The sequence below is a fragment of the Mustela nigripes genome, chromosome 15 (assembly GCF_022355385.1).
Source record: "Mustela nigripes isolate SB6536 chromosome 15, MUSNIG.SB6536, whole genome shotgun sequence".
NCBI classification, from domain to species: Eukaryota; Metazoa; Chordata; class Mammalia; order Carnivora; family Mustelidae; genus Mustela; species Mustela nigripes.
In genome coordinates this window covers 65,869,633-65,888,393 of record NC_081571.1, presented here as the reverse complement: position 1 = coordinate 65,888,393, position 18,761 = coordinate 65,869,633, and the positions used below count along the sequence as shown (strand labels likewise).

The following is an 18,761-nucleotide window of genomic DNA, read 5'->3' as shown; positions in this document are numbered from 1 at the left end:
CAATTTTAAATATCAATGTAAACAATCATATGCGCTTCCAAAAAGTGCACTAGAAGCAATGTACTTTAAAGTTAGTTCAGTTAACCAGCAGTTTGATGATTTTAAATCCAAAATTAGAGAAATGGAAGAAAGGGTAAAACTACTGGAAAAACACAGTAGGGAATGTAAGTAGAGTGTGAAAACTGCTGTGGAACAGATTGCTGTTATAATTAGAGACAACATTTCACTCTCCTTTAAATACGAGTCCCTGGAAATTGCTGAGTAAAAGAGAGGGAGACACAGATGTTTCAGTGCACAGCTGGCGGGAATCACAAAGACCATAGTCAGACATAAACCAGTTGAAAAATAAACCAGCTAACTAAGTAACAGTAACACCTGGCTAGACCTTCGATGCAAATATATATTGTTCTTAATAGATTACAGTAAACCCACCCACCTGAGAGGGTTGATGGTGAAGAAGATATTTACCTGGTACAAAATATATTGCATGTATATAATGATTTCTCTAAGTCTCATGATAGATAGAAGTGAAAAGCCTAAATATAAAACGAGATATTTGAAACGTATAAGCTCGATATAGGGTTAATCGTAGCTTTAACATTAAATTATGTCTCATATAAATCTTGCGAAGAAGCAACCAAACATTTGGTGATGAATCAAGATTCTTTCTCCTGTACAGTTAAAAGAACCTTGAAGGGGCACCTGGGTGGCTCAGTGGGTCAAAGCCTCTGCCTTCGACTCAGGTCATGATCTCAGGGTTCTAGGATCAAGCCCCACGTCAGGCTCTCTGCTCGGAGGGGAGCCTGCTTCCCCCTTTCTCTGCCTGCCTCTCTGCCTACTTGTGATCTCTGTCTGTCAAATAAATAAATATTAAAAAAAAAAAAAAAAAGAACCTTGAATGCATGACCAGGAAGAACATTCCACATGCCCAGTTTCTGGGCTCACCAGCCTTCTGCATGTTCTCTGAAGGATCACACATCCTCTACCCTCTCTCTTATTTTGTCTTGCTACAGCAGTGGTAGGCAAATAAGAAAAGAATACATGCTCTTTTGGCTTAATTGACCCGAATCTCAGAAATAGCATAATTCCTCATTTTGTCCTCTCGTATTTTAATTTTATCAAATAACAACACATACATGAGTGTTTTTTTCCATCTCTTTCTCCCCTTCCTCCTCCTACTTCATCTTCCTCCTCTCCTCCTCCTATTCCTTCTTCTCCTTCTCCTCCTCCTCCTTCTTCTTTGTTTTCACAAAATACACAGAACAGTTCCTAACAGCACATTAGCTGTATTGTACTTGCAGACCTATCCTCTAGATTTTCTTAGGCTGTTCCGGTATTTGCCAAAAACACATTATCCCGTGAGTGTGAAGATTGTCCAAGAGGTGGTAAGTGACTGTTAACCGGCCTCTAGGAATCCACAGGCTGTCTGTGTTTGCCCTTCCCCAAAGCAACCCGGGAACCCTGATCTACTTGTCTCTACAATGCAGACAATTTTCACTTTTCTTGCCTTTGCTTCATTCTGCTAGGGAGTGTAAAGAAGAACAATCTCTCTGATGAGAATCCCGATACTCAAAGAGCCTTTCTTGAGAGTGTCTCCCTTCCTTCTGATTGCTGTCCCATGGAACACTCGTACTTCAGCATCATGAGGAAAGGAGCAAGTCTTTTCTTCTAAGTTAGGGACATGCTATGTTTTACTGGATATGGTTTAATCAGCTGGGTTTTGTTTTTTTTTTTGAGATTTTATTTACTTATTTGACAGAGACACAGCAAGAGAGGGAACACAAGCAGGGGTGGGATGGGAGAGGGAGAAGCGGGCTTCCTGCTGAGCAGGGAGCCTGATGTGGGGCTCAATCCCAGGAACCTGCGATCATGACCTGAGCCGAAGGCAGATGCTTAATGACTGAGCCACCCAGGTGCCCCTTATCAGCTGTTGTTGACAAATGTGTTGTACAGAAGAGATGTAGTAATCTAATCCCATCTTCCCTTCCCTAACACTTGCATATTAAGGAAATATTTGCTATAGCTCAATTTTATGTGTTAACAATCACTTGTTTGTAAGTGTCTTGACTACCTCTATTGATCAAAAAAATGATTCTATCTTTTGTTTTGGAAAACTGCAGAACAGGCACAAAAGAAAGAATGAATCCAAGTTACTGATTTAAAAAAATGTGGAATATAGTATGAAGATGATACTAGATCAACAAACACAGTGGCTCAGACTTTTTTTTTTTTTTTTAAGATTTCATTTATTTATTTGACAGAGAGAGATCACAAGTAGGCAGAGAGCCAGGCAGAGAGAGAGGAAGGGAAGCAGGCTCCCTGTGGAGCAGAGAGTTCGATGTGGGGCTTGATCCCAGGACTCAGGGATCATGACCTAAGCCAAAGGCAGAGGCTTTAACTCCCTGAACCAGGCACCCCTGGCTCAGACAATTTTTTTTTTAAAGGCATTGTTTAAACTTAGAAACTTCTATTCATCTGTAAGAATAGAATTTAGTCGAACTCTGAAGCCCCAGATGATATGACATTATACTCTTTAATAACTCTGCATAGTGCTCCAAATTTATTGATCACATTCAAAATAATGTACCTAATGACTTTATTTCCCACCAGAAGGATTTCTGCATAAAGCAAAGAAAATATTTTCTTCTAGTGCTCTGAACAGGACGTGCACATACTAAAAACTAATTAAACACTTTCTGATTTACTAATTATTCATTCATTCACTCATTAACTTCACGGATTTTATTAAGCACCTGCCATTGCGGGACTTACAGACTACAGTAAGAGATCAGACAATAAATCTGTTACATCATCCGTTTCATTAAAAGAAGAGAAATGTTACAGGTAAAAGGAAAAATAGAACAGGTTAAGAAAGATTAAGAATGCTAGCATAGGGAGTAGGGTAAGGTAGTCCTCATAAAGAGACTGTGATTAGAACAAATCTGAAGGAAGTGAGCTAGATTTCCACTTGAATTTCTAAGTGAAAACTGCTCTAGGCAGAGAAAAAGCAGGAAAATATCTAATATATTCAAGGAACAGAAATTACTTTTGTTGAAGTATTATTAAGAATCTAGATGTAAAACAGACAAAAAAAAAAAAAAAAGAATCTAGATGCATTTTTACATTCTCTCCTCTTCCTAAAGAGGCTCTGTTTTTGTGTTTTTTTCCCCCTCAGGATGGCTTTAGAGATTACCCATGAATTATTTTCACAGTTATGGTGACAGGAATCCAAATACTATCTTTTGACACCACAGATCTGTTTTCCAACAGACATTCATTCCTTCCATCTGAAACGACCATGGAGAAAATAGAGTTGAGATGTAATAGAGCTTAAAATCAACTTTATTAAATTGAATTTCTCCAGAATTGAGAAGACATCTCACTTTTTCTATAGCCTTCAGGTAAACACTTCTAAAGTGGTATTTTAATAACCATTTAAGCACACAAGGACAGCTGTTCAGGTGGTCTCAGAGAGGATGAAAAATTGCATATGTCATCTGCCAGAGCAGATACTAAATTACCTTGGCCTACAGAAACTTTTTATTTGCCTAGGAGGTATTTATTTTCCCACTTGAGGTGTTGGAAAAACAATGGTCTAAACTTCCTGTGACAGAAAATATATCAGTGAAAACTTAGCATCACTTTATTCTTTTATTATATACTGTGACTAGTGGCCTAAACTTTCTATGACAGAACATCAGTGAAAATAGCATCACTTTCATCTTATACTACATCCCATGTTACTATGTTTCTAGGTTTATGGATAGCATATGTCAAGGATTTGATCATTTCTTAATAAGCATTTCTTTAACATTTCACATCACCTATTCAATCAAAAGAACACACAGTTCATGGAGATTTAAATTACATATTTTCTTCTTAAAGTTTGCTAGATTCATGCTTCACATGCTACTTTTCTAAGTACTTTTTTTTCCCCTTGGAGTCATTTCAATATAATCAATCTCTTGAGCTTTGTTAATGCACTGAAAAGTAATTAATTGAAAATATTATTTCAGTATTACATCTAACATTGAATGTCTATGAGAATACCTTGGTAAATTTGTGGTGGTTTATGCCAAAAGAGGAAAAAGAATGAATACAAGATGATTTTTGTTACTTATTAAAGTGCTTTTCAGTGTTGCCTACAATTCTCCATATAAACAAATTTTTATTTTATATAAAAATGTTGACTCGTATAGTGATTGTTTGAATTAAGAAAAAGAACAAAGCACCTCACATCCCTTTGGATGGTCACCATCAAACTTACAAGGGTTGGTGAAGGTGGGGAGAAATTGGAATATTCACACACACCGTGAGAATGTAACAAGGTACAGGTGCTCTGGAAAACAGTATGAAATTTCCTCTAAAATTAAAAATAGACTTACCATTTGATCTAGCGATTACACTTCTAGGTATTTACCTAAAATAATTGAAAGCAGGGTCTCAAAGATATAAATTCATATGCTCATATATGTAACAGCATTAGTCACAAAAGCTACAACGTAGAAGCAGTTCAAGTGTCCCTTGATGGATGAATGGATAAGCAAAATGTATGTACCCAAAATCTGTATAAACACACTGGAATATTATTCCTCTATGAAAAGATAGGAAATTCTAACAAATCCTCCAACACAGATGAAGGTTACAGACATTATGCTAAGTGAATAAATCCAGTCACAAAAAATAGCTACTACATCATTCTACTTACATGAGGCACATAGAATAGTCATAATTATATAGACAGAAAGTAGAAATGTGATTACCAGAGGCTGGGGGAAAGGGAGACGTCAGAGTTATTGTTTAGTAGGTACAGAGTTTCAGTTTTACAAGATGAAAAGTGTTCTAGAATTGGGTGGTGGTGATGGTAGCACAGCATCGTGAATGCTTTAATATCAGTAACCTGTACATTTCACATGATAAGCACCTTGCAGGAAAATTTTAAATGTCCTTACCCTGAAACTTCTGTCTGTATTATTTTGCCATCATTGTTGTGCCTATTTCTTAGGTAGTTTTATCCATATTTAATTTCTGTTGAGTTTAAAATTAACATGATATGAACAAACTTCATTATAAATGGCTGCGGAATATCCTGTTAATGAATGTTTTGTAGTTCTCTTTTTGTGAGCAGACTTCTTCCCCTTCCCTCTCCCCCTCCACTTCCCCTTCTCAGTCTTCTTCTTCTTTTTGACCTGGTAACTAAATAAAGCTTCAATGAACTACTGTGCCTAACAGATAGGATCATTTCCTCAGATATGCAAATGTGAAATAAATTGAATCAAGAAATATAAACTTAAGATACATCTTGGAGTGTTAGTTACAGAATTACTATTAAGGCTACATAAAAGGGTAACTTGACTTCATCAAATAGAAATTTCACCTGAAGTGTTATTTTTTTTTTTAAAGATTTTATTTATTTATTTGACAGAGAGAGATCACAAGTAGGCAGAGAGGCAGGCAGAGAGAGAGAGGGAAGCAGGCTCCCTGCTGAGCAGAGAGCCCGATGCAGGACTCGATCCCAGGACCCTGAGATCATGACCTGAGCCAAAGGCAGCGGCTTAACCCACTGAGCCACCCAGGCGCCCTGAAGTGTTAGTTTTGATTATGTGTCCTTTTGCCTACTGAATTATAAATACACATCCCATTCATTATAAAATAAGGCCTTTCTCATGCTTATTTACTTATTATTCCTTTTTTGTTTTGTCTTTTTCTTATTTTTTTTTCAACAATGTATTTGAATTAGCTGACAATGTAATAAAATATTATCTATAAAAATGGTTAAAATGGTAAATTTTATTTTATGTGTATTTTACTGTATTTAAAAATCATTGAAAAAAATCAGTACAAAAGAAGTGATATAATTCTAATATATAAAGTTTGATTAAATTGTAAACACATGAAGCAATATTAATCATATCAATGTCACAAACTGAAAAGAAAAAATACCATTTCTGCTCCCCCAAATCTTAGCATCACATTGACAAATTAGGATCTACACACAGGAAAAATGATGATTGAATAAATTTCATTATGTAATTATAAATTATGATTATATTTGATAAGTTATCTAATAATGAGAAAAAATATTTTAAGCACTTCGACAATTTCAGATATTCTGGCTTTTCATTTTTAATGGTTAAAAAAAGAGGAGTTATACAAAATGTATATTCCTAAACTGTGTCTAATAAACAAAAGTCCACTTGGGAGGAAAAAAAAGGTCTCAGTTAGGATTTATTTATTCGATACATATTCAAGGTTATGAAGTGTTTTCTTGCGATGACTTTTCATTCAATGTGCTTGTCGAAGGAGGTCATTGAGAGGACGTGACCGCAGGTTGACCTGCGAGCCCATCCGGGCAATTGGAGGCTCCTCAGCCCCTCCCCTTGGAATGTTCTGCCAACCATTCCTGAGGTGGGAGCAGTTTCAAGGATGCAGCCTTGAGAAGGTTGAGGCCTTCGCGACCCGGATCTGTGGCAGAATCCTGTCAAGGGCACGGTACGAACCTTTAAGATGCTGGCGGCAGCCACGGAGATCTGCTCGTCTGGCGGCCGCCTACGACAAGCCTCATACGTAAGTTCTCTTGCTTGTTCAACCTGCCACCCACCAGTCGGGGTGGCGGTCCCTGTGAGGTCCCTCCGGGCCCTTTGGGTGCGGGGTCAGCGTCGGATTTCAGCTGGAGAGCTTCCAGGGCTGCCAAGTCACAGAACCCGAGCAAATCCTTCTCCTCCAGGCTCCTGCGTGTGCTTTTTGACTAGACGACCCACAACAGCATAACGAGTTAAACAGTTGTTTTTTTTTTTTTTTTTTTTTTTTTTTTTTAAGATTATATTTATTTACTTGACAGAGAGAGATCGCAGGCAGGCAGAGACAGAGAGGAGAAAGCAGGCTCCCTGGGGAGCAGAGAGCCAGATGCGGGACTCGATCCTGGGACCTGGGATCATGACCCGAGCGGAAGGCAGAGGCTTTAGCCCACCCAGGCGCCCCAACGACTTAAACAGTTTTAAAGTACATGATCGTATTTGTCCGCTTACCTTCTACAACGTAAGAACTGAGAGTTGTATAAATCCACAGTGCAAATCCTGCTTGACTTCTCCCATTAGCAGAACATACGGGCCGGCTTTGTGTTTCCCTCCTCCCGCAGAGGCCACTTTTCAAGAATTAGGGTGACCTTGGGGCGCCTGGGTGGCCCAGTGGGTTAAGCCGCTGCCTTCGGCTCAGGTCATGATCTCATGATCTCATGATCGAGTCCCGCATCGGGCTCTCTGCTCAGCGGGGAGCCTGCTTCCCTCTCTCTCTCTCTGCCTGCCTCTCCGACTACTTGTGATTTCTCTCTGTCAAATAAATAGATGAAATCTTAAAAAAAAAAAAAAAAAAAAAAAAAAGAATTAGGGTGACCTTGTACAGAGCTGATCCAAACCCCGCACAAGGACCCATTTCTTTCACAGTATCCATAGATAAATTTCAAAATTTGCAGTTAATCAGGGGATACTCACAGAACTAATGCTATTTAAAAAGTCCATGTAAATATTTATCATAGTAAATGTTAAAAATCCCCCCCCCACCCAAAAGGGTTGACTAAGCAAGCTCAATCATGACCAATAATCCTGGTGAGATTATATATATAAATCCTGCTTTAAGTTGAATGTAGACCAAATGGACATGAAAAAACACATTTTTCATATCCTATATTGGCTAAATAAATGATACTGCTTAATTTTGCCTTAGAAAAATACATGTATGTGTCCATATAATGGATATAATAAATCGATTTTGATACATGCTTAAAATGTTCTATTAAATTATTATTTTACTAATATATCTAATACTGGATACCTATACATTTTTAATTTGGGAAGTTTGTAGCAATTTGTGGCAGTGTAGGAAAAGGAATAAATATAAACTTACACCTCATTTCCCTTATCTGTTTCTTCATCTCAATTTTTAACTTCTGTATATAATTCAAAAAATATATGTATTAGCCATATCAGAATTACTATTAAGGCTACATAAAAGGGTAATTTGACTTCATCAAATAGAAATTTCTTCCTGTCACATAAGTAGTATAAAGGAGGACTGTTCAGACAAGATACGACAGCTTCATTATGTCCTCAGTGACCCAAACTTCTTTAGCCTTCTATTCCATCTTCCTTAGTGTGCACCGTTCATCCTCGTTCTTGTAGAATGGCTTCTGCATTTCCAGCTATCATACTTGTGTCCCCGCACAAGAGAGAGGAAAGAAGATAGGTGATAATCAGAAGGTGTGCATGGATTCTACAGGTGTGCCAACCCTAACAAGCTAAAAGCAACAGATAAAGGTTTTATTATATGAAAAAATAGGATAAATATTTTTAATTTTCTTTAAGCATAAGAGACTCGAATTAGGAGTCAGATTGTGGGCAGCAATCAAGAGAGTTAGAAACCTTTTCATTATAACTATGAACGGGGCTATAACACAATAGATAAAAGAATGGGTCAGACATTTGTTATTATCTAGAATCAGGAAGGGGGCAAAGAAGAAAGCAACAATTAAACCGAAAAGAATGGATGCCAGGTTTTAAAGTGCATAGAAATGTTGACTTTAGGAAATCAACATCAAGGCTGTGGCTGGTTACAGAGCTTGCATTGAAAGAAACATAAAATAGGAAGTTATTCTTTATACTCCATATACCTTTTAATTTCTTTTGGTTAGAAAACTAGACTAAATATGAGTGATTCACTACTATTAAGAGGAATAGTAGTTCCTCTTAATAGTAGGAATTTGTTGCCAATAGGAGGATTATCTTAAACATTGATTTTTTATCTTGGCTGGAGTAAGTGTAGGTCTTTTAGAATTATAATATCTATCCCAGATACTACAAAACATTCAAGTGCACTTTTTAAGAAAACATAGACTTGCTGAACAAGTCTTCTGATGAGAGATTTCACCTGTATAAACACAGTAGGGGAATATATATTGGTCCCACTAGTCTATTGAGCCTCCTGCTGTTTCAATCCAACTGTGGCAAGGCTTTTAAGGATTAGTATAGACCAGAATGTTTGGCTAGAGAAAAATTAACTGGCAAAAACAAAACACCCCAAGTGGTTCTAAACACAAAACTGAATTTTGAAGTGACTCTCAATCTCTCTCTTTCCGTATATATGTGTGTGTGTGTATATATATTTTTCTATCTTTAAAAGCTATAATTAAACCCTTATTGCAATTAAATAGCTTAGAGAAAGTGCGAGAAAAGTATCTATTCCATAGTAAGCACTTGCTCAAAAGTATCTCTTATGAAAAAAAAAAATTCCTGGAAGAACAAAATACAATTGTTTTTTAAGAGTTTAATTAGAAGGTGCCATTTTATACATCACTGATTTTCAAACTTTAGGCCCTCCAACCCCTTTTGTAAAAACCATTTTATGGAGACTTTCAATGTCAAAAAATGTAATAGAACTATTCTAATTAAAACAGAAGTCTGGAACCCTGCTCCCTCTGCCCCTCAATCCAATGCCTTGAGACTCCACGGGCAAGTCCAAGTTGCCCTAGGAATCCTCAAACATACTAAATGTGGTAGAACAGGCCATACTAAATGTGGTAGAACAGGCCATAAAACTTCTAAAACTAGAAGTTTTAGAATAATATTTCAAATTTGAAATGTTCTTGTCTCTCTATGTTGTTGATTGTTCAATATCATATCATGATCCATAGCTACTTCTTGTTCTTTTTAAAAAAGTAGTTTTATTGAAATCTCCCATTGTAATATATTTCAAGAAACTTTAAGTTGGTGAGAACCAAGCTATTAAATTAGGCTACTGGTCTATACTCCCTTTTCCCAATGTATCATTATGGGATACTCCCAGTAATCCTTTTTTTTTTTTTTTTTTTTTTACAGTTCTTTCTATTCTCCTCATACTAATCTGGGAATTTGATACTATTCTTTTTGTTTTATTGTTATGTTATTCAATTATTTTCATTTGGGTTCTTACTCAGCATTTTAAATCAAGAACAAGTGGCACACAACAAAAAATTGGATTATTTGGAATTCATGTCAGTGGCAATATCAAATACTAGAGCGTGAAAGTAACCTTCTAAAGAAGTAGTGACTTTTTTAGATCATAATTCCTCTGGGACCTGACCTTCATTCTTATGTATTTTCCAAATTTGGCTTTATGTTCTATTGATTTTATAAACTGAATAATGACTTTCCGTAGATCCCATTTTTAAAATAATAACAAAAGTCAGACCTTGTTTCTAAGAACCTGATTTGTTCCTTAACCTTTATGTATATATATGCATATATATGTAAACTCATATAGACACACTTACATAATCATGCCATTTAAGTATTGGATTATTATTGAGATGACTTTCTTTGATACTATTCTCTTTGTTTTATTTCACTGATTTTATCAGCTTCTCAATACATGATTTTGGTTAGTAATACTAATTTAACTTTAATAGTAAATTGCATAGATTTCTACTATTGGTACATCACATACATCTTTAATTCTGATAATCAAATGATTGTGTTAAATAGTGATGTTTCTAATACATACATTTAATTTCTACCTCATACTACTAAAGGTATAAATGCTCCATATTCTAAGCCTAAACCAGCATATATTTTGAAATAGTTTTGAAGTGTAATGCCTTTAAAGTGTATTCCCATGAAAATTAAAGTGTAAAACTCATCTTTTTTTTTTTTTTTAAAGCTTTAAGTTAATAGCAAAATCAAATGGAAAGCAGGGAGTTCCTACATATCATCTGCCCTTATGCACTCACCACCATGGTACATTTGCCACAGTTAATATCAGTATCACCCAAAATCCATAGTTTACCTTAGACTTCACTCTTGGTGTTGCATGTTCTGTGTTTTTCGACAAGTATCTTAACATGTATCCACCATGGTATCATACAAGATAGTTTCACTATCCTAAAAATACCATATTCTCTACCTATTCTTTTTTCCCTGCATAAAAAAACCCTCTGATAATCGCTAGTATATTTAATAACCATAATTTTGCCTTTTCTACAATGTCATGTAGTTGGAATGATAGAGTAAGTAGGTTTTTCTGATTGCTTTCTTTCACTTACTCCAATGCATTTAAATTTCCTCCATGACTTTTCATGGCTCAATAGCTTATTTATCTGCCAGTACATAGTATTACATTGTACAGATGTATCAAAGTTGATTTTTCCATTTACCTACTGAAGGACATCTTAGCTGCTTCTAAGTTTCAGCAATTAGAAATACACTGCCATGTATATGTAGACAAAAATTTTCAACTTGTTCGAATAATACCAAGGAGCACAATTGCTGAAATGTATGTAAGTGTTTGGTTTTATAAGAAACTATGAAGCTGTCTTTCAAAGTGGCTGTAGTATTTTGCATTCCCAACAGCAGTGAATGAGAGTTCCTGCAGCTCCACCCTTCAACCAGCATTTGGTGGTGTCAGCATTAGAGATTTTAGCTGTTCTAATATTGTTATGTGTTTTGAATTATGTTGTTTTTCTGAGGTCTTGCTATTATTGTCCTGTTAGTTTGGTTTATTCTTCATAAAAAGATGTCTTGTCAGTAATACCTAATCATAAAGTATATGGCAAAAATCCCATTTTTCATGAACATATCAAAATATAACAGTGATTTGTCCGAGAAATTTCTCTGCGGTTATTTCCTATGAATAGTCTTAATGTCTTTATTTTTTCTTTCCCTGAAGAGAGCAATGACTGTGCTATTCTTACTTTTTCATTATATTCAATTAGACAATCATCCTTATTGAAAATGGTTTCCCAGTCTTTCTTTGGGGAATCAGATTTTGCTTTATGTAAGGAAATTCTTGCTTAGCATAAACATATTTCCTTACTGTGGCCGACACTGTTGGTTGCTTCCTTGTCCCTCCCTCTTCCTCACCAACTGACTCTTGATTTTGCTTAGGCGCCAAACTGACCAGCCTCAGGGAAGTATCTGAGCAAGTCAGAGCAATCTGATTCCATTTTGCTTCTGGTTGGAGCACTGGAACTCAGCTACTCACTTCTACTCAAGCAGGCAGGTAAGTTTCAGTCCATGAGCCATATATGTATATATATATATATAGATAGATAGATATATGGATATATGTATCTATATATATATATATGGAGAGAGAGAGAGAGAGTTTCTTGATAAAAATAGAGATAGACAAGTTCCTTTGGCTATCTTCTTTCTAAATCGGTCTATGAAAATATGTTCACTGGAGCTATGGCAGCTACTTTGTGACTAGGAAGAAAGAAGTAATATGTTGAAATGCACATAGGGTGGGGCGCCTGGGTAGCTTAGTGGGTTAAGCCTCTGACTTTGGCTCAGGTCATGATCCCAGAGTCCTGGGTTCGAGTCCTGCCTCAGGCTCTCTGCTCAGAGGGGAGCCTTCTTCCCCCTCTCTCTCAGCCTGCCTCTCTGCCTACTTGTGATCTCTCTCTCTGTCAAGTAAGTAAAAAAAAAAATAAATAAATAAATACGAATGAGAAAATGATAAGAGTTTTGTTTTTTATGTGAATTTTGACTTACGGAATCATTCACAATATCACCTATTTCCATACTGTTTGCTTTGTGACATACTTGTCTTCATATTAAAGACACTGGGATCTGATATTCTGTTACTTGCAGCCAAATGAATGCTAATTGCATCTGTCCCCTAAATAGAAGATATAGTGCAAATGGCCTTGCCCATATCTTTGAAACATTATCAGTGTTTTTTACATCATTAAAAAAAATGTCATCTGGCTTTCTTGCAGTCCTATTAAGCCCTAAACCTCTCAAGTACAGGGTGTTACTTAATTATAAAATATACCTGCTCTTAAAATTCATATTTATAAGAAACTTAAAGCAGCTTTTTGTTTGTACTTTGTGTTTGTGCCTTCACCTGATCTCAAGCCACTTTAAACAGAAAAAAACCCAAGATACTCATTTCTATTGCATTTGTCATCTCTCAAACTGTACTCGCCAAATCTAGAAAATATGAAGACAAAAGTTCATAATAGGTAAAATTTCTAATATGAATTACTTTAATTTCCTTCTTCTGTATCTTACAATTCTTATTTTATTTTAATTTAATTTATTTAATTAATCTATTTAATTTATTTTATTTTAATTTTTTATTATTTTAATCTTCAAATAGAGCCAAATGGGTTACACAGCTCCTTCTTAATCAGCAATACCCACCTACCCCACCCCTAAACAACTGGCACACAAAACATACATTCTGTTAATGAAATTCTTTCTATTTTGAGATTAAGATTAGTAGCAATGGATTAAGAGAGTGCTCTTTGACAAAAACTCTCATTTTCTTCCATTAGCATTTGGAATAAAATTCAAAGTTGTTACCACTGAGGGTTATGCTGCTAACTCTCTCTCTGTGTCTTTATAAAATATCCCCACAAAGTCTCATAGTTGCGAAATTCTCCAAAGTATTTCCAAACACAGAGTCCAAGACTTTATAAACATAGGACCTGGGATTGTCTTTTCCCAGAGAGCTTCACTTCTCATTATTTTGCTTTTCCCGCAAATATTACCAACTCAGAGAGTTCTCTTCCATTCACTCTACTGAAGCTTCTGCTTCCCAGCTAGTCAACACAAGATGGCTTTTGTTTGTTATTTCATATCACTTTTCCTTTCCTGAATACGTATTTTAATCTATGTCCCTACTTCATTATTGCCAACCCTTTTTTCCCACCACTGACACCAAGTATGACCCATGAGAATACCTTGTAAATTTCACTCTCACTCATCATAATGCTTGGCAAACAAGTGTTTTGAAAATAGACTTTTGAATAAATACATGAGTAAATGAATAATAATTTATAATAATGATATAAATGAAAATGATTTTAGACTCCCTTTTCTTCTTTCATTCTCAGAGGCTTAAACTTCAGCCTGCTCAGCAAGTTGATTCACCATTTCCTTTCTCTTTCAATTTTCATAAACAAATATGATGTACTTCTTAGAAGTGCTCTGGTATCAATTGTTTAATTAATATTTTTCTGACATACCAGATAGGATAACCAGTATCCTTTTGGTAACATTTACCCAGAGATAAAAAGTTTTTATTTTCATCCATTTAACTGAACTATGATTGGATTTTTTTTTGAACATTCTAAAAATATTTTTAAAGTTTAGATAGTCTAATTATCTGATATTCTAATTATCATATTCCTCATATTCATAATAAATATTTTATAAATTTTTATAACTTTTATAACATGGAATGTTTTTTTTTGGGGGGGAAAATCTATGTATTCCTCTTTAGTAGCCATTGAATTAACAAACAAAATAAATTTATTAGTATCAGAAGTTTGTAAGTATTATTGCACATAATTGAATTCAGGAAATATGACAAACACAAAAATAACAAAACATAGGGTCATTTTCAAGTACAAAAAAAGTGTGGTGAATAATTTTTCATATTCAAATATTTTCTTGTTTACATAAATGTATTATATGCATGGATACTCACAATCACAACACTGTATATCCATTTAACATGATACTATATTACTCTTTCCCCCTAATATTATGTTTCAAATATTCAAACTGATATGGGACCTTATTTAAAATGGCTGTGTGATTAATTGTATTGGTGTGTATTGGCATTAGACCAATTTATATTAAAATGTTGTTTCCGGGGGTGCCTTGAGGGCTCAGTTAGTTAAATGTCTGACTCTTGATTTCTGCTCAGGATATAATCTTAGGGTTGTGAGATCAGCCCCATGTTGCTTCTGTGCTCAGCAGGGCAACTGTTTGAGATTCTCTCCCTCTCTCTCTTCATCTGCTGTTCCCCATGCTTGTGCACTCTTTCTCTAATAAATCAATAAATAGATCTTTAAAATGTCATTTGTTAAATATTAACAGGGATTTTTGAATTGTTACACAATTTTTAAAGCTATAAATTCCTCATTTGCAAAACAAATAGTATCTAAATTTAGAGATGTTATCGTAATTAAATGAGATAAATATATATATGTATTTTTGTTATATATAATAATGTATGTGATTATGTGTATATAATATACATATATGCACATATATACATACACATATTTTATATATAATGTATATATAATATATCAGTACCTGGTGGTTATAATTTTCAAAAGTTCTTCATATTGCATGTTACAGTAGCTACCCAATATATATTTCTGATTGAATTGAATTTTGTCCACTACAGCTATGAACTTTAATTTATTGAATGATTTATATGTCTTGGGTTATTTACCTTATTCTGATTATGAAGTATAACAAATGTTTTAGGAAGTATTTCTATTAATACAAAAGTTCAATATGAAAATAGACATACAAATTTAGATAGGGACAGAAACCTTTTTCCTTTTTTTAAAAGATTTTATTTATTTCTTTGAGCGTGTGCGCACATGAGAGAGAGAGAGAGAGGGAGAATGAGTGGGGGTGGGAGTGTAGAGGGGGAGGGAAAAACAGATTCCCTGATGAATACAGAGGCTGACATGGGCTCGATTCCAGGATTCTGAGATCATGACCTGAGCTGAAGTCATGCTTAACCGACTCAGCCACCCAGGCGTCCTCAGAAACCTTTTTCTTAGTTACTCTCCAAGAACAGCTCTACTTATATTAAGGCACATTTACATAATGCTCTCTTTTCATAGAAAATACCTTTAGAATTCATGTACTTGAAAGCATTTATTGGAGCCACCTACAATGTCTTGAGAATATAAGTTACATATTGCATATTGAATAAAAGATTAATATTGTAAAGAGTTATGCTTCAAGATCAGTGTTTATAAACAAAGCATGATGTTCTCTTCTGCCCTTTTCTTCCCCATCCTACTCTGCATGGGTGGTTTAGGATTACGCAAGGCTTTCTTAAAAGTTCCAGTGGTTGAGGTTGGTGTGGGCATTTAGTTTTGAGCTGGCAGAAGTGGTAAACACCCTGAGTTGCACAGAGCCTCTATACAAAGTAGTAATCTATTTTGAAATGTCCGAACTAACCTCAATTGAAATAATGAGAGGTAGATGTATAATATCTATATGGAATTAAGATTCCGAATTTGTAATGTTAGAAGATACCAAGCCTTCAAAAAAAAAAAAAAAAAAAAAAAAAAAAAAAAGTAAAAAAAAACAAAACCTAAAAAAAAAAAAAAAAAAAAAACAAAAACAATAGTATCAGAATCCTCTACCTTTAATTAAAAGAAGATTTTTCTAAAAATATATTAAATTTGTCATCTTGGGTTTTCTTATTATATTATCTTGTCTAGTGTAACCAGATATCATTCTCAAGGCATGAAAAATTCGTTTAACCCCTTCCAATTATTTTTACCTCTTTTTATGTTATACATGTTTTTGTTTTGGCTAGAAATTCCAAATGAAAATGCTAAATAAAAAAAGTTTATAGTGGTCATCATTTTTTATCGCTTCTTGTAATAGTTGAAAAACTTAGAAATTCTTTATAATCCATTGTTATTTTAATAAAATTTTAAATTTCTCACTACTTTGATTAAGACTTTATCTTATAGCCTTTTAAAATTATCAACAATCATTCTGACATCTTGCATGGTTTTTAAATTGTTTTGTCTATAAGAGTTAAAATAGTGTATGTCCAATGTTAAATTTCTCAGTTGTGTAAAAATTCAAATGATACATATGATTACAAATACATATGACTATGGCTTTAGATTTTTTAAAAAGGAATAATACTTCCTTTTAAGATTTAACAGGGAATAAGTCATTCCTTCAAATAAACACCAGCTATCATTTATATATATATATAAAATAAAAGAATATAAAATTATATATATATCTATGTGTATATATATAATTTTATATTCTTTTATTTATTATTCTTATAAATCTTTAATTCAATCAAATTTTTTCTGGTAGAGTCTTTGGTCATCTAATTCTTTAGTAAGTAAAATCACTGCTGTTCTTCATAGATCTTTCCCTGCTTGGGTTACAGCTGCTTTTATGTTCTCTGGTGATTTGTTGGTCTATGTACTCAAATCCGTATTGCCTTCTTTCTCAAACTGTTTCAAGTTTATCATCCACTTCCATCTGGTCAGTGTAATCACGTTAACCATTTACCATCTGTTTAATCTGCTCATACTCTGTTAATACCACTGAAGGAAGGCGAGGACTCCACTAGATTTCCCTACCCTCTGACCTCAGCTGCATTTCAGGCTGGACAGCAAACAGGCTGGACAGGCCAAACACAACTCACTAGAGGCACTTTGACTGGCCTCAGATTTGCTTTCAGCTTCAAGGTAACATTTTTTTTTACCTAAACCTCAATTCCTCTTCTTATATATATCATTTTTGTTTAAACTTTGATGGTCCATTTCCAGCCTGTTGGACTATATTGCCTAACCTCTATAAAAATCTTGTGAAATGAAGAAAAACTTCAGATGCTTACTGACAAGATTTAGAGGAATGTTAAATAAAGTAATTAAAGTCCTTAGAAGTGTGTCTGGTAAATCAGCAGTGCTCAGTAAATGTTACCAATTAGTAATACTTATCATAATCATCAAAGCTCCCCCAAATTATTTTACTTTACATAAATGACGACTAGTGGTATTGGAAAATCCTTCATTATTTAAATTGTATTAAAATGTTGATATTAGAAATGATAAGCTCTGTACTATGAAGGACATTCTAGTCACTTCAAATTAATTACTCATGAAATAGTCTATTACACATTAAAGTCAGAACTATAGAATTTAAAAGAGGTAAGGACTCAAGATTTTCTTATTATGGGGTGCCTTGGTGGCTCAGTCAGTTAAGCATCCAATTCTTGATTTTAGTTCTGGTCCTGATCTCAGGGTCATGAGATTGAGCCCTGCCTCGGGCTCTGTGCTCACTGAGGAATCTGCTTCAAGATTCTCTTCCTCTGTTCCTCTCCATTGCCATCCCCACCCACTCACATGCTCTTTTTAAAAAAATAAATAAATAAATATTTTCAAATAAAGATTTCCCTTATTTTAAGATCTTTAATCAATGAAAAAGCCAGAAAGAATGTGATTTGTCCAAGGACCTTCCATCAAAGCTTCACCAAAACAATTAATATTAGAGGAGAATGGGTTTGGCTTCCATCAAAGCTTCACCAAAACAATTAATATTAGAGGAAAATAGGTTCGGTACATGTTAAAAATCAATTTCTGTGTTTCATCATTCACCAAGATTATCAGAAACTATAGAATATCAAACAAACAGGCCCTTATTCTGGTTATCATTTCTAATGTTATTTTAATGTATGTTTTAAGAGTGGAATTTCAACTGAGGATTCAATTCACTGGCTTATTAATTTTATTTATATTAGAGAAACAGAGTGCCTAATATGTGCTACCATTAAGCTAAGTAAGTATTTTATAAATAACACCAAACTTGAGCTTCATATAACCCTATTAAATAAGTACTCCTAGGGTTCTCACTTCTTTAAAGATTTTTTTTTAAAGATGAATTTGCTCTTTCAAACAAATATTGGTCCCAATTCTTGCACGCAAACTTCCTCATATTTCATTGTTTCCCAGTCAAACTGTGTTTATCTGGCTGATCAAGCCTTCTACTTCCAGGCAGAATCAGGTAAAATGAGATGAAATAGGGTATTTTTTTTTTTAAAGATTTTATTTATTTATTTGACAGACAGAGATCACAAGTAGGAAGCGAGGCAGGCAGAGAGAGAGAGGAAGGGAAGCAGGCTCCCCGCTGAGCAGGGAGCCTGATGTGGGGCTCGATCCCAGGACCCTGAGATCATGACCTGAGCCGAAGGCAGAGGCTTAACCCACTGAG

The 18,761-nt window shown here is 34.7% G+C and overlaps 1 long non-coding RNA gene across 9 annotated transcripts in view; it reads left to right on the top strand.

Annotated features, from left to right (window-relative positions):
- The first annotated feature begins 6,205 nt into the window (after positions 1-6,205).
- LOC132002501 (uncharacterized) overlaps positions 6,206-18,761 on the top strand; it is a 118,091-nt gene continuing 105,535 nt past the window's right edge. For 8 of the 9 annotated variants that reach the window (XR_009399921.1, XR_009399924.1, XR_009399919.1 and 5 more), the window contains exons 1-2: positions 6,206-6,567; positions 11,913-12,027. This is a non-coding gene — a long non-coding RNA (uncharacterized LOC132002501). The remainder of the gene's footprint in view (positions 6,568-11,912; positions 12,028-18,761) is intronic. The other variant, XR_009399918.1, reaches the window with a different exon arrangement.